At 40.2% G+C, this 13549-nt stretch overlaps 1 long non-coding RNA gene across 1 annotated transcript; it reads left to right on the top strand.

Moving 5' to 3' along the window:
• Positions 1-870: 870 nt before the first annotated feature.
• On the top strand, positions 871-12705 carry LOC139028517 (uncharacterized). The gene is made up of 3 exons (XR_011480734.1): positions 871-996; positions 1152-1233; positions 10990-12705. It is a non-coding gene; the product is annotated as an uncharacterized lncRNA (long non-coding RNA).
• Positions 12706-13549: the final 844 nt, after the last annotated feature.

Raw genomic sequence — 13549 nt, 5'->3', positions numbered from 1 at the left:
TACCCCTAAGCCATAAGACTCCTGAACATCTAATCAAATGGCTACCCAGACTATTTCCATTGTCGTCGTCCCCAGAGAGTTGTACGGTTTGTTAAAATATATATAGATTTTTTAAATCAATGGTTTTTGTTTGACACATTTTAACATGAATATAATCTCACTTTAAAAAGAGTCTGTGTAATGCCATTACCATGGAATTGCCTGACTACAAAATACATTTTCAAAAGACAATCACTGTAAGGGAGGGCTCTTCCAATAAATCACTTGGACCTCGAAGCCAGCAAAGCCTCTCTAATGAAACCAACTGAAAACATATTTACATACTGTACACATAGAATATTGTCAAACATCAATAAACTCACTGCTGGCCGAACTCAACACATATACCTTTTCGTAAACAATGGACCACACCCTAAACATTTCTTCTCAAACAGTATCTCACACACACGCACAGAGGAACTTCCAGTACCAAGCTCTCACCGGAGAAGGACTATGGGCAAAGATTATTATATTGACAATATAGTTGAGTGACCGCTCCAACAATATACAGTGGGGCAAAAAAGTATTTAGTCAGCCACCAATTGTGCAAGTTCTCCCACTTAAAAAGATGAGAGAGGCCTGTAATTTTCATCATAGGTACACTTCAACTATGACAGACAAAATGGGGGAAAAAAATCCAGAAAATCACATTGTAGGATTTTTATGAATTTATTTGCAAATTATGGTGGAAAATAAGTATTTGGTACCTACAAACAAGCAAGATTTCTGGCTCTCACAGACAGGTAACTTCTTCTTTAAGAGGCTCCTCTGTCCTCCACTCGTTACCTGTATAATGGCACCTGTTTGAACTTGTTATCAGTAAATAAAGACACCTGTCCACAACCTCAAACAGTCACACTCCAAACTCCACTATGGCCAAGACCAAAGAGCTGTCAAAGGACACCAGAAACAAAATTGTAGACCTGCACCAGGCTGGGAAGACTGAATCTGCAATAGGTAAGCAGCTTGGTTTGAAGAAATCAACTGTGGGAGCAATTATTAGGAAATGGAAATGGAAATTACAGGCCTCTCATCTTTTAAAGTGGAGAACTTGCACAATTGGTGCCTGACTAAATACTTTTTTGCCCCACTGTATGTACATGTCCTCAAAGATGGAAGGCAGGTGGGAGGAGGAGCCAAGATCAGGTGATACCATACTAGCCAATGAGAGGTCAGATGCACATAAGTTGTAATGTAAGTTGCCGAAATGCTACGTTTGTCTACTTATACTGTATCAATGCTTTCGTAACATCCTAACCATTGCGAAACTTCTATTCAATAAAATAAAATAAAAATTTCTATTTCGTTTATTTATTTATTTTTTATTACCAATGTAGAAAAGTCTGTATACATACAATAAGTACATAAATAGACAATGATAACATATGCTAGGGGTACAACAAATTAAAGATTATACAAAGACCTTAAAAGAAACAGACATATTGATTGTTTTAACAGCTTTCTTATTAGAAGAATGTTGAATGGTCTTAATGTACTGCTTGAAATCCTTATAGAAAACACGGAAGAGTGTTTTTTTATTAGTGAATTTACATTTATGAATATGAAATTTGCCATTAGCACAAGTAGATTTAGAGTAAAATTTGTTTTTTCTTTATCTTTATTATGGTTCAGGAAACCCGAGCAGCACATTCTCCCATAACAAACAAAAGTCATCAAGAATATTAAACAAATATAAAACTGTGAATATCTTTCCATAATTGTTTTACATGTAGACAATGCCAAAATAAATGCAAAACTGTTTCTGGATGCTCAACACAAAAAGTACAATCAATGTTAATGTCTTTTTTGAGTTTCTTCAGGTAATGATTCGCAGGGTAATACTTATGGATCATTCTGAAAGAGACCTCTTTGACCTTGTTAACAAGCAGGTATTTGTGTGGTAATAACCAGACTTTTTTCCAACAGATATTAGTGACCAATGTATTCCAGTAACTTGTGATCTAAGGAATGGATACAATATCCCTTTGAAATAAAGCACGTATAGATCTGTTGTTCTGCGGGAGCAAGGAGAAACATATCTTCTCTATTGGAGAGTCACCTGGATTAAGCGAGGGTAGGTCAAGAAGGTGAGGTCTGGCTACACCACTAAATAAAATGAGAGTTCCAGATGGAATAGCATCAAAGACTATGGCGAACTCTCTAGGTGTTACAGGGATATTGTAACGAGATAAAAAATTCCTCATAATTGAGTAACAATTCTTCTGCATTAATAAGTTGACTCACCAGCAGGATATGATTATTGAACCAGTTCTTAAAAAAGAAAGACTTGTTTCTATACAAAATGTCCTTATTGTTCCAAATTAAATACCTATGCGGGGAAAAATTATGTTTATATATTAACGACCACGCTATGAATACTTGTCTATGAAAAGCAGATCATTTTGCAGGAGTCTTATCAATGTTACAGTTACAAAGTAACATAAAATTGAGGCCACCAAAATGGGAGAAGATATGATGAGGGATGAAATTCCAAATTGAAGTTGAATTCTTAAAAAAAATGTTTAGCCCAATTTATCTTAAGTATTATTCAAACTAGGAAAATCAAAAAAAATTGAGACCACCATATTCATATGAGTTCATAACAACAGATTTCCTAATATAATGTGTACGATTTTTTCAGATAAAGTTGAAAAGCACCTGGTTAACCGCTTTACCTAAGTAAGTCTGGAGATACCTTCAGCTTCAGAAAGCAATACTTGACCTTTCAAGGATAAATTCCTCTGCAACCAATGGTTCAACTTCTTTTTTTTCTTTTTTCCAATAATAGGTATAACATTTAATTAATGAGCATATTTCCTGTTGATCCTTAGATATGGTAATCCCAAGGTATGTTACTTTTTCCTTGACTGGAATATTGCATATAGAGGCTATCACACAGTCTTTAACAGCAAACAATTCACACTTATTAAGGTTTAGGCAAAGACCAGATGCTTTGGAAAATATATGTATCACATCAACAGCTCTAGGAATCTGGTCAGCATCTTTCAAAAGAGGGTTGTGTCATCTGCAAGTTGACTTATGATAATATCTCTGTCCGCAATAGAGATCCCTTTTATATTGCTGGATTTAACAGAACTTGTATGAAGTTGGGTTGCAAGCAGGAAGAGGTAAGGCGAAATTGGGCAACCTTGCCTAATTCCTCTTTTCAAATCAAATCTAGGAGAAGTGCCATGATTTAATTGAATTGAACTGTTCCCATTCATATAAAGAGTTTTAATAGTACTACAAAATAATTCCCCAAAACCAAATTTCTCAAGGGAGAGAAATAGAAACTCATGTTCCACTGTATCGAAGGCTTTATAAAAGTCTAAGAAAACAATAAAACTATCTTCGAAGATGAAATCAGAATAGTCAATAAGGTCTAACACCAGTTGGATATTATTAGATATATGTCTATTCCTCATGAAACCAGATTGGGTCTCTTCTATAAATGAGTCCAATACTGCCTTCATTCTTTTTGCAAATATAGAGGCTAATATTTTGTAGTCATTATTGAGCAGACAGATTGGACGCCAATTATCAAGTAGAAGCAAGTCTTTCTTGGGCTTAGGTATTAATGTAATCAGACCTTGAGTCAAACTGGGAGGGAGAGCATTATTTGTAATGTTTTCAGAAAACACCTCCAACAGAAATGGGGCCAACTATTGAGAAAAAGTTTAGTAAAACTCAGCAGATATACCATCAGTCCCAGGAGACTTATTATTTTGAAGGTGTTCAATAGAATAAATGATCTCTTCAACTATAATAGGGTCATTACACTGTTCCCTCTCAGCCTCCCCAAATGATTTCACATCCCCCAGAGAGTCAAAAAGAGTTGAGGAAACCTCACAATACTTAGAACTATATAAATTCCTGTAGAAGTTACAACTACAGTTAGAGATTAATTTGGAATCATCTGTGATGAGACCATTAATATTTAATTGTTGAATTGTATTATTTTTAGAGTGGTATTTTTCTAACCTGAAAAAATAAGATGAATTTTGTTCACCCTCCTCTAGCCACTTCTTCCTAGATCTGACAAAGGCTCCCTCTGCTTTCAGTTCATACATATCATCCAACTTGTTTTGTAGCTCAAACAGAACAGACTTGTCCTCCTCTGAGAGACTTTCAACAGGCTTTTGAACAAGAGAGGTGATCTTTGTAATTACACTTTCTTTTCAGCTCTCCTTGTCTTGGCAAGAAAAGTCCCATATTTTCTTTAATATTTTCCAACCTCATATTTAAACAGTTCCCAGTTATTACTGCATGAATTGTCACTTATAGCTTTGTTCCAAAAGTGTGTAATGAAATTGTTTATCTCCATCTTGACCAACTCATGTTTTAATATAGAGCTATTAAGCTTCCAGTAGGATGCTCTGTCAATGCCATTATCAGAGATAAAAAGTTTAATGTCAATATAAATAGCTCTATGATCAGTAAGGGGAGTGGCAAGGATGTTAACAGAAATACACTGTTAATCAAAACATTTAGACACCAGCCAAACATCTACGCGTGATTGTCTGGAGCATGCCTCATTACTCCATGTGAAAGACTTGTCATTAGGAAACTTTACTCTCCAAATATCTCTAATACCAAGCCTTTCCATAAACTGCCTCAAACTTGTATTCATAGAAGTGGACTGTCCCGGAGGCCATCTATCAATTAAATTATTCGGGGAAATATATTAAAATCCCCACCTACTATAAATAAAGCATTCGGGAACTTGGTTAGCCAATGGAGAATACGCTTTTCTAAAGATTGAAGTAAGTGATCATATTCAAGTTTGGAATTGTAACCATAAATGTTGGTAATAATAATGATGATGTTGTTACAGTTGATAACAAGACAAAGAAAGTGACCAAAAGGATCACAGTCAGAGTGCAAAATACTTCCATTGAAATGATTCTTTAGAGTGATAACTCCAGCAGAGAGTTCAGAACCATGAGAGAGACATATATCATTACCCCACTGAGATCTCCAGAAGTTGACGTCGGGGAAACTGAATGAGACTCCTGAAAAAAACATAAATCTGTTTTAAGCTGTTTGGCAAATAAAAATAATGCTTTGCGCTTTACATTATTTCTTAACCCCCTAGCATTGAGTGAAACTATAGACAACGACAAAGTGGAATATAGAGCAACAATCACAAATCGAAAAAGAATAAAAGGAAACCTCAATCAAATAACCCTCACGCAGTTGGACACAAAATGACAGGTCGCCACTGCCCTCAATTAGCAAATTAGCAATTACATTTTTTGTTTGCAGAATTTCAACACTAATTGACCTCCATAAAAAAATCTTAAATTCGTGGTCAGATTTTGGGAGGAGTAAACCCTTGCACTTCTTCCTTTCTTTTTATTTGTTTTTTAAATCTATATTTTTATATTTTTCTAATTTTGTTTTTAGTGTTAATTATTATTATATATTTTTTTTTATTGAACAGTAACATGCAAAACACAAAATCAGAACAGCCAGAGGGATTACACAAAGAAAGTCCACATAATATCAAAATCAAATACAGACATGTAGCGAATACATCTTTTAAATATTTTGTTTTGCATACGTTTTAATGATTCTAAATAGTTTTCCAAATCATTTTTTTTTTTAATTCTTCTTAAATTTAGATTTGTGTATGAAACATTTTCCTAATAAAATAAAGATTTATGACATACTGACGTTCAATTGTGGAATAAGTATAGTAAAATAATGTCAAAATTTGATATTTCAATGGCTGTATGCATTTTGTTGCCAAGATATAGTTTAACAACAGTCCAGAACACCTCACTATGTAAACAATTACAAAACAAGTGTTCAATAGATTCCGTTAATAGTTCACAAAAACTGAATTCACTGGTAACATCAGGTATATATTTAGAAATCAAGCTATTACACAGTTAGAATCTATGGATAATCTGAAAGGAGATCTCCTTTACTTTATTGGTCACCATACATTTGTGTGGAGTGAGCCAAGCACGGCTCCAGTCTACATCAATCGATGAAGCCCAACAAAATATAGCAAAAGGAATAGAATTCCTGTAGAAAATATCCCTTAATAAACGATTGTTGAATTTCTTATCTAGTAAACCTATGCCATTCACCTGGATATTGCTTACAATAGGAAATGTTCCAAAATATACCTTGTTCTGAAGTAAACATTTTATCCCACTAGGTATAGCAAGGAATATAAGGAATATAACAGTGTCATATTCCTTGCTTGAAACCTCAAAGTTGTATATTTACATAAATTCTCTCCGTGTAAATAGATTCCCACTAATACTAACTAATTGGCTAACAAGGACAATGTTTTTCGAGAACCAATTCCGGTAAATAACGTCTTGTTTCTATGTAATATCTACCCATTATTCCATATAAAACATTTGAGGTGAAAAGTTGTGTTTATACATCAAGCCCAGCACGTTAAAGCTTGCTTGTGAAAAGCCGCCAATTTCATAGGAATTTTACCCCCAATATAGGGACGTTGTAGTAAAAAATTAAGCACTCTGAGCTTCTGAAAAACTAAATTAGGTACAATATTCCAGAAACTATGAGGATTTCTTAAAGTACGTTTTAACCCAGTTGACTTTTGATATCTGATTAAAGAGAGGGAAGTCTAAGACATTTAGACCGCCATCACAAACCTTGTTGGTGGTAACATCTATTTTTATCTTATGTGGCTTTTTTTCCCATATGAAGTTGTACAATAGCCTATGTAAGGTACAGCATGTGGATTTGGGAATGTCAGTAGATGAAAAAAGATAGGATGCACGAGATAGCCCCTCAGTTTTTGATAAAAGCACCCTCCCTTGAAGACTTAAATCCCTCCCTAACTATGAGGATCATTTATTTTTGATAGATTCAGTTAAAGGATTCAAATCAAGATAATTCACAGCCTTAAGATGTTTGGTGATCTTTACACTGAGTTAGGTTACAGTATCTTTTTCAGATATGTTACATCTCACATTTGGAAAGGTTTAATACCAAACCTGACATTTTTGAGAACTGCTTCATAATATCCAAAGCTAATCTAGCTTGTGACACATTTTTAAAAAATTAAAAAAGTGAGATGTCATCCACCAGTTAGGAAATCTTGATCTCACTGGCCTGGAATGTAATGCTTTCAAGTTGACTTTGATAAACTAATGAGCATAAGGTTTGAGATACTAACACAAATAATAAAGGTGAGATTGGAAAACCTTGTCATATTCCTTTGTAAATGTTAAACCTTGAGGATGTTCCATGACAGAGTTTGATACAGCTATTGCCACCATTATACTGAGTTCTAAAAGCATCAACAACAAAAATTACCAAACTTCAAATGCTTAAGACAATCAAAGATCAAATTTGGACTTACGGTATCAAATTTACATTTACATTTACATTTAAGTCATTTAGCAGACGCTCTTATCCAGAGCGACTTACAAATTGGTGCATTCACCTTATGATATCCAGTGGAACAACCACTTTACAATAGTGCATCTAACTCTTTTAAGGGGGGGGGGGTTAGAAGGATTACTTTATCCTATCCTAGGTATTCCTTAAAGAGGTGGGGTTTCAGGTGTCTCCGGAAGGTGGTGATTGACTCCGCTGACCTGATGCGTCGTGAGGGAGTTTGTTCCACCATTGGGGTGCCAAGAGCAGCGAACAGTTTTGACTGGGCTGAGCGGGAACTGTACTTCCTCAGAGGTAGGGAGGCGAAGCAGCCAGAGGTGGATGAACGCAGTGCCTTGTTGGTGTAGGGCCTGATCAGAGCCTGAAGGTACGGAGGTGCCGTTCCCTCACAGCTCCGTAGGCAAGCACCATGTGCTTGTAGCGGATCGAGCTTCAACTGGAAGCCAGTGGAGAGAGCGGAGGAGCGGGGTGACGTGAGAGAACTTGGGAAAGTTGAACACCAGACGGGCTGCGGCATTCTGGATGAGTTGTAGGGGTTTAATTGGCACAGGCAGGAGCCCAGCCAACAGCGAGTTGCAGTACCAGACGGGAGATGACAAGTGCCGGATTAGGACCTGCGCCCTTCTGTCGTGAGGAGGGTCGTACTCTGCGAATGTTGTAGAGATGAACCTACAGGAACGGGTCACCGCTGAGTTAGTTGAGAACGACAGGGTGTTGTCCAGGATCACTCCAAGGTTCTTAGCACTCTGAGAGGAGGACACAATGGAGTTGTCAACCGTGATGGCGAGATCATGGAACGGGCAGTCCTTCCCCGGGAGGAAGAGCAGCTCCGTCTTGCCGAGGTTCAGCTTGAGGTGGTGATCCGCTCATCCACACTGATATGTCTGCCAGACATGCAGAGTGCGATTCACCACCTGGTTATCAGAGGGGGGAAAGGAGAAGATTAATTGTGTGTCGTCTGCATAGCAATGATAGGAGGACCATGTGAGGAAATGACAGAGCCAAGTGACTTGGTGATAGCGAGAATAGGAGAGGGCCTAGAACAGAGCCCTGGGGGACACCAGTGGTGAGAGCACGTGGTGCGGAGACAGATTCTCGCCACGCCACCTGGTAGGAGCGCCTGTCAGGTAGGACGCAATCCAAGCGTGGGCCGCGCCGAAGATGCCCAGCTCGGAGAGGGTGGAGAGGAGGATCTGATGGTTCACAGTATCAAAGGCAGCCGATAGGTCTAGAAGGATGAGAGCAGAGGAGAGAGAGTTAGCTTTAGCAGTGCGGAGCGCCTCCGTGACACAGAGGAAGAGCAGTCTCAGTTGAATGACTAGTCTTGAAACCTGACTGATTTGGATCAAGAAGGTCATTCTGAGAGAGATAGCAGGAGAGCTGGCAAGGACGGCACGTTCAAGAGTTTTTGGAGAGAAAAGAAAGAAGGGATACTGGTCTGTAGTTGTTGACATCGGAGGGATCGAGTGTAGGTTTTTTTCAGAAGGGGTGCAACTCTCGCTCTCTTGAAGACGGAGGGGACGTAGCCAGCGGTCAAGGATGAGTTGATGAGCGAGGTGAGGTAAGGGAGAAGGTCTCCGGAAATGGTCTGGAGAGAGAGGAGGGGATAGGGTCAAGCGGGCAGGTGTGTGGCCGGCGGCCGTCACAATACGCAAGATTCATTCTGGAGAGAGAGGGGAGAAAGAAGGTCAAAGCACAGGGTAGGGCAGTGTGAGGCAGAACAGCGGTGTCGTTTGACCTTAGCAAACGAGGATCGGATGTCGTCGACCTTCTTTTTCAAAATGGTTGACGAAGTCATCAGCAGAGAGGGAGGAGGGGGGAGGAGGGGGGAGGAGGATTCAGGAGGGAGGAGAAGGTGGCAAAGAGCTTCCTAGGGTTAGAGGCAGATGCTTGGAATTTAGAGTGGTAGAAATTGGCTTTAGCAGCAGAAGACAGAAGAGGAGAATGTAGAGAGGAGGGAGTGAAAGGATGCCAGGTCCGCAGGGAGGCGAGTTTCCTCCATTTCCGCTTGGCTGCCCGGAGCCTGTTTCTGTGAGCTCGAATGAGTCGTCGAGCCACGGAGCAGGAGGGGAGGACCGAGCCGGCCTGGAGGATAGGGGACATAGAGAGTCAAAGGATGCAGAAAGGGAGGAGAGGAGGTGAGGAGGGCAGAATCAGAGATAGGGTTGGAGAAGGTTTGAGCAGAGGGAAGAGATGAGGAGATGGAAGAGGAGAGAGTAGCGGGGAGAGAGCGAAGGTTGGGACGGCGCGATACCATCCGAGTAGGGGCAGTGTGGGAAGTGTTTAGATGAGAGCGAGAGGGAAAAGGATACAAGGTAGTGGTCGGAGACTTGGAGGGGAGTTGCAATGAGATTAGTGGAAGAACAGCATCTAGTAAAGATGAGGTCAAGCGTATGCCTGCCTTGTGAGTAGGGGGGGAAGGTGAGAGGGTGAGGTCAAAAGAGGAGAGGAGTGGAAAGGAGAGGCAGAGAGAATGAGTCAAAGGTAGACGTGGGGAGGTTAAAGTCACCCAGAACGTGAGAGGTGAGCCATCCTCAGGAAAGGAACTTATCAAGGCGTCAAGCTCATTGATGAACTCTCCAAGGGAACCTGGGGGGCGATAAATGATAAGGATGTTAAGCTTGAAAGGGCTGGTAACTGTGACAGCATGGAATTCAAAGGAGGCGATAGACAGATGGGTCAGGGGGAGAAAGAGAGAATGTCCACTTGGGAGAAGATGAGGATGCCAGTGCACCACCCGCTGACCCAGAAGCTCTCGGGGTGTGCGAGAACACGTGGGCAGACGAGGAGAGAGCAGTAGGAGTAGCAGTGTTATCAGTGGTAATCCATGTTTCCGTCAGTGCCAAGAAGTCGAGGGACTGGAGGGAAGCATAGGCTGAGATGAATCTGCCTTTGTTGGCCGCAGATCGGCAGTTCCAGAGGCTGCCTGAGACCTGGAACTCCACGTGGGTCGTGCGCGCTGGGACCCCAGGTTAGAGTAGCAGCGGGCTCACGGCGGTGTGAAGCGTTTGTATGGTCTGTGCAGAGAGGAGAGAACAGGGATAGACAGACACATAGTTGACAGGCTACAGAAGAGGCTACGCTAATGCAAAGGAGATTGGAATGACAAGTGGACTACACGTCTCGAATGTTCAGAAAGTTAAGCTTACGTTGCAAAAAATCTTATTGACTAAAATGATATAGTACTGCTGGCTGGTGAAATAGGCTAGCTAGCAGTGGCTGCGTTGTTGACTTTGTTTGAAAGTGTAGCTGGCTAGGTAACCTCTAACTGGCTAGGTAACCTCGACAATTACTCTAAATGCTTCTGAAAGTCCAAAACTAAGATAACAGGGAAGTCATCCAATAGATCCCAATACTCAACCAAATCTAACACCAGCCTCAGATTATTAGATATATGGCGCCCGCCTCTTCCTCTCTGCTATGGGGTGATTCGATACGTCTCCCATCTTCATCACTAATTAGGGTCCCACATGAAACACTGACCAAAACGTTGGTTCCTACCTTGTTACATACAGTATGTGTCATTGAGTTTTCTGTTTCATTCTTTCTCCTTACCTCCAGCTGCTCACTCTCTCTGTATCTGAAGTGGTCCCCCCTGAGCAGCAGCACTGGGAGCAGAGTCCCAGGCTGGGGCAGGACGACCCAGAGGCCACACAGATTAAAGAGGAACAGGAAGAACTCAAATCAAATCAATTGTTATTGGTCAGATACACGTGTTTAGCATATGTTATTGTGGGTGTAGCAAAATGCTTGTGTTTCTATCTCCGACAGTGCAGTAAATATCTAACAAGTAATATCTAACAATTTCACAACATATACCCAATACATACAAATCTAAGTAAAGGAATTTAATTAAAAATATATTGATATATGGACGAGCAATGTCAGAGCGGCATAGACTAAGATGCAGTAGAATAGTATAGAATACAGTATATACATATGAGATGAGTAATGCAAGATATGTAAACATTATTAAAGTGACTAGTGTTCCATTTATTAAAGTGGCCAGTGATTTCAAGTCTATGTATATAGGCAGCAGCCTCTAATGTGCTAGTGATGGCTATTTTACAGTCTGTTTTTCAGTCTCTCAGCTTTGATGCACCTGTACTGACCTTGCCTTCTGGATGATAGCGGGGTGAACAGGCAGTAGCTCGGGTGGTTGTTGTCCTTGATGATCTTTTTGACCTTCCTGTGACATCGGGTGCTGTAGGTGACCTGGACACCGGGTTCCCCCGGTGATGCGTTAGGCAGATCGCACCACCCTCTGGAGAGCCCTGCGGTTGCGGGCGGTGCAGTTGCCGTACCAGGCGGTGATACAGCCCGACAGGATGCTCTCAATTGTGCATTTGTAAAGGTTTGTGAGGGTTTTAGGTGCCACGCCCAATTTCTTCAGCCTCCCGAGGTTGAGGAGGCGCTGTTGCACCTTCCCCACACTGTCTGTGTGGGTGGACCATTTCAGTTTGTAAGTGATGTATACGCCGAGGAACTTGAAGGTTTCCACCTTCTCTCTTCTGCATTCCAGTCGATGTAGATAGGGGGTGCTCACTCTGCTGTTTCCTGAAGTCCACAATCATCTCCTTTGTTTTGTTGATGTTGAGGGAGAGGTTATTTTCCTGGCACCACACTCCCAGAGCCCTCACCTCCTCCCTGTAGGCTGTCTTGTCATTGTTGGTAATCAAGCCTACTACTGTTGTGTCTACTGTTGTGACTCAGGACCAGACAGGAGGAAGAGCAGTTTAAAAGGGATTGAGATTGATACTAAAGACTCTATTTTGAATCCGTTCTTTTTGGTCTGAAATTCTCCAAGGTTATACAGGACATCACAGGTATTACTATTCAACCAGACTCATGTGATCTCCTTCTAGGTATTGTTCCTGTGAATCCAATCCTTTAAACTTAAATTGATAGATTATCTTTTTGCAGCAGCAAGGAAATGTGTAACAAAATGCTGGAAAAATGAACATGCACCCTCAAAAGATATGTGGTGAGGACTATGTGGGAAACTTGCTGACATGGAGAGAATTACATCAATCTTGCAACATAGACAGCATAGGTATGAAGGTGTCTGGTCGGAGTTCCTGAGATATTGTACTGGTCTTATTCTGTCATTTATTTTTTGTTGTTTGTTTCTGTGGCTTTATCCAAATTGTATTTTTATTCAGATTCTTGAAATATTTGCTCTATACAGCCAAAATGTACCCTTAACATGTGAATGTAGTTTTGCTCCTTTGTAAAGACAGAAAATATATGTTGTGTATGTATGGTATATGTTCTTTATGTGCGATTAATAAAAATGTATAAAAATATATATTTTTAAAATACTACATTTTGACTTCTGCTTGTGTGAATAGTGACTGATGAGGACCCAACTCAGCTCTCATATCTCCATCAAGCACAAAAGGAAGGAAACCGAGAGAGAGAGAGAGACTCTACCCAGTACTACAACTGAACAGATCACAACAGAACCCGATGGAGAGGACTATAGGGAATCAGAACCAACCAGTGTCTCTCAACCCCTCTCTACAGTCAATCCAGTCTGTTCTGCAGCTCAAAGTGGTATGGAGAATGGTTTAAAGCCAGTAAAATCAAAGAGAAAAGAGATGGTAAAAGGACAAAGGTCACATATCAATGTTAAGGGTAAGTAATCACTAACTTTCACCTGTGAGAGGAGATGCACCTCAGGACACAACTCTTGGGTGAATAAGATATGACTGACTGTATTACTGCTTGAACATAAGATCTCCACATCACTGTCTAACAGAGAGCAGTCAGTGGATTTCTGAGCAACAGTAGTCCCTGCTCATTAGTTATAGGTTATATTATAGTTATATTAGTTATGACGCAACAGACATTTGAACCTATGTCCTCTATCTGTACATAAAACATGTTTTTTGTTTTGAGAGTCAAATTTCTCAATATGTTGAAATCTGCTACTTTATATATCTTGATGTTGTTAAAGTAGTGTTCACAATGTTGGTTACTTTGTGCTTAGGTGCCTTCTGGTGTCCACAGGAGTTGAGAGAATCCTAAACACATTGTATTTGTCATATTTTCTAAGGGTTAGGTTTAAAATAAAATGGTCAGAGAAATTGTAAAAATTGGAGGGGTTTATGACTTTGTG

Source organism: Salvelinus sp. IW2-2015, linkage group LG13 (assembly GCF_002910315.2).
Source record: "Salvelinus sp. IW2-2015 linkage group LG13, ASM291031v2, whole genome shotgun sequence".
Classification (NCBI taxonomy): Eukaryota; Metazoa; Chordata; class Actinopteri; order Salmoniformes; family Salmonidae; genus Salvelinus; species Salvelinus sp. IW2-2015.
This window is presented reverse-complemented; position numbering and strand designations above follow the sequence as displayed.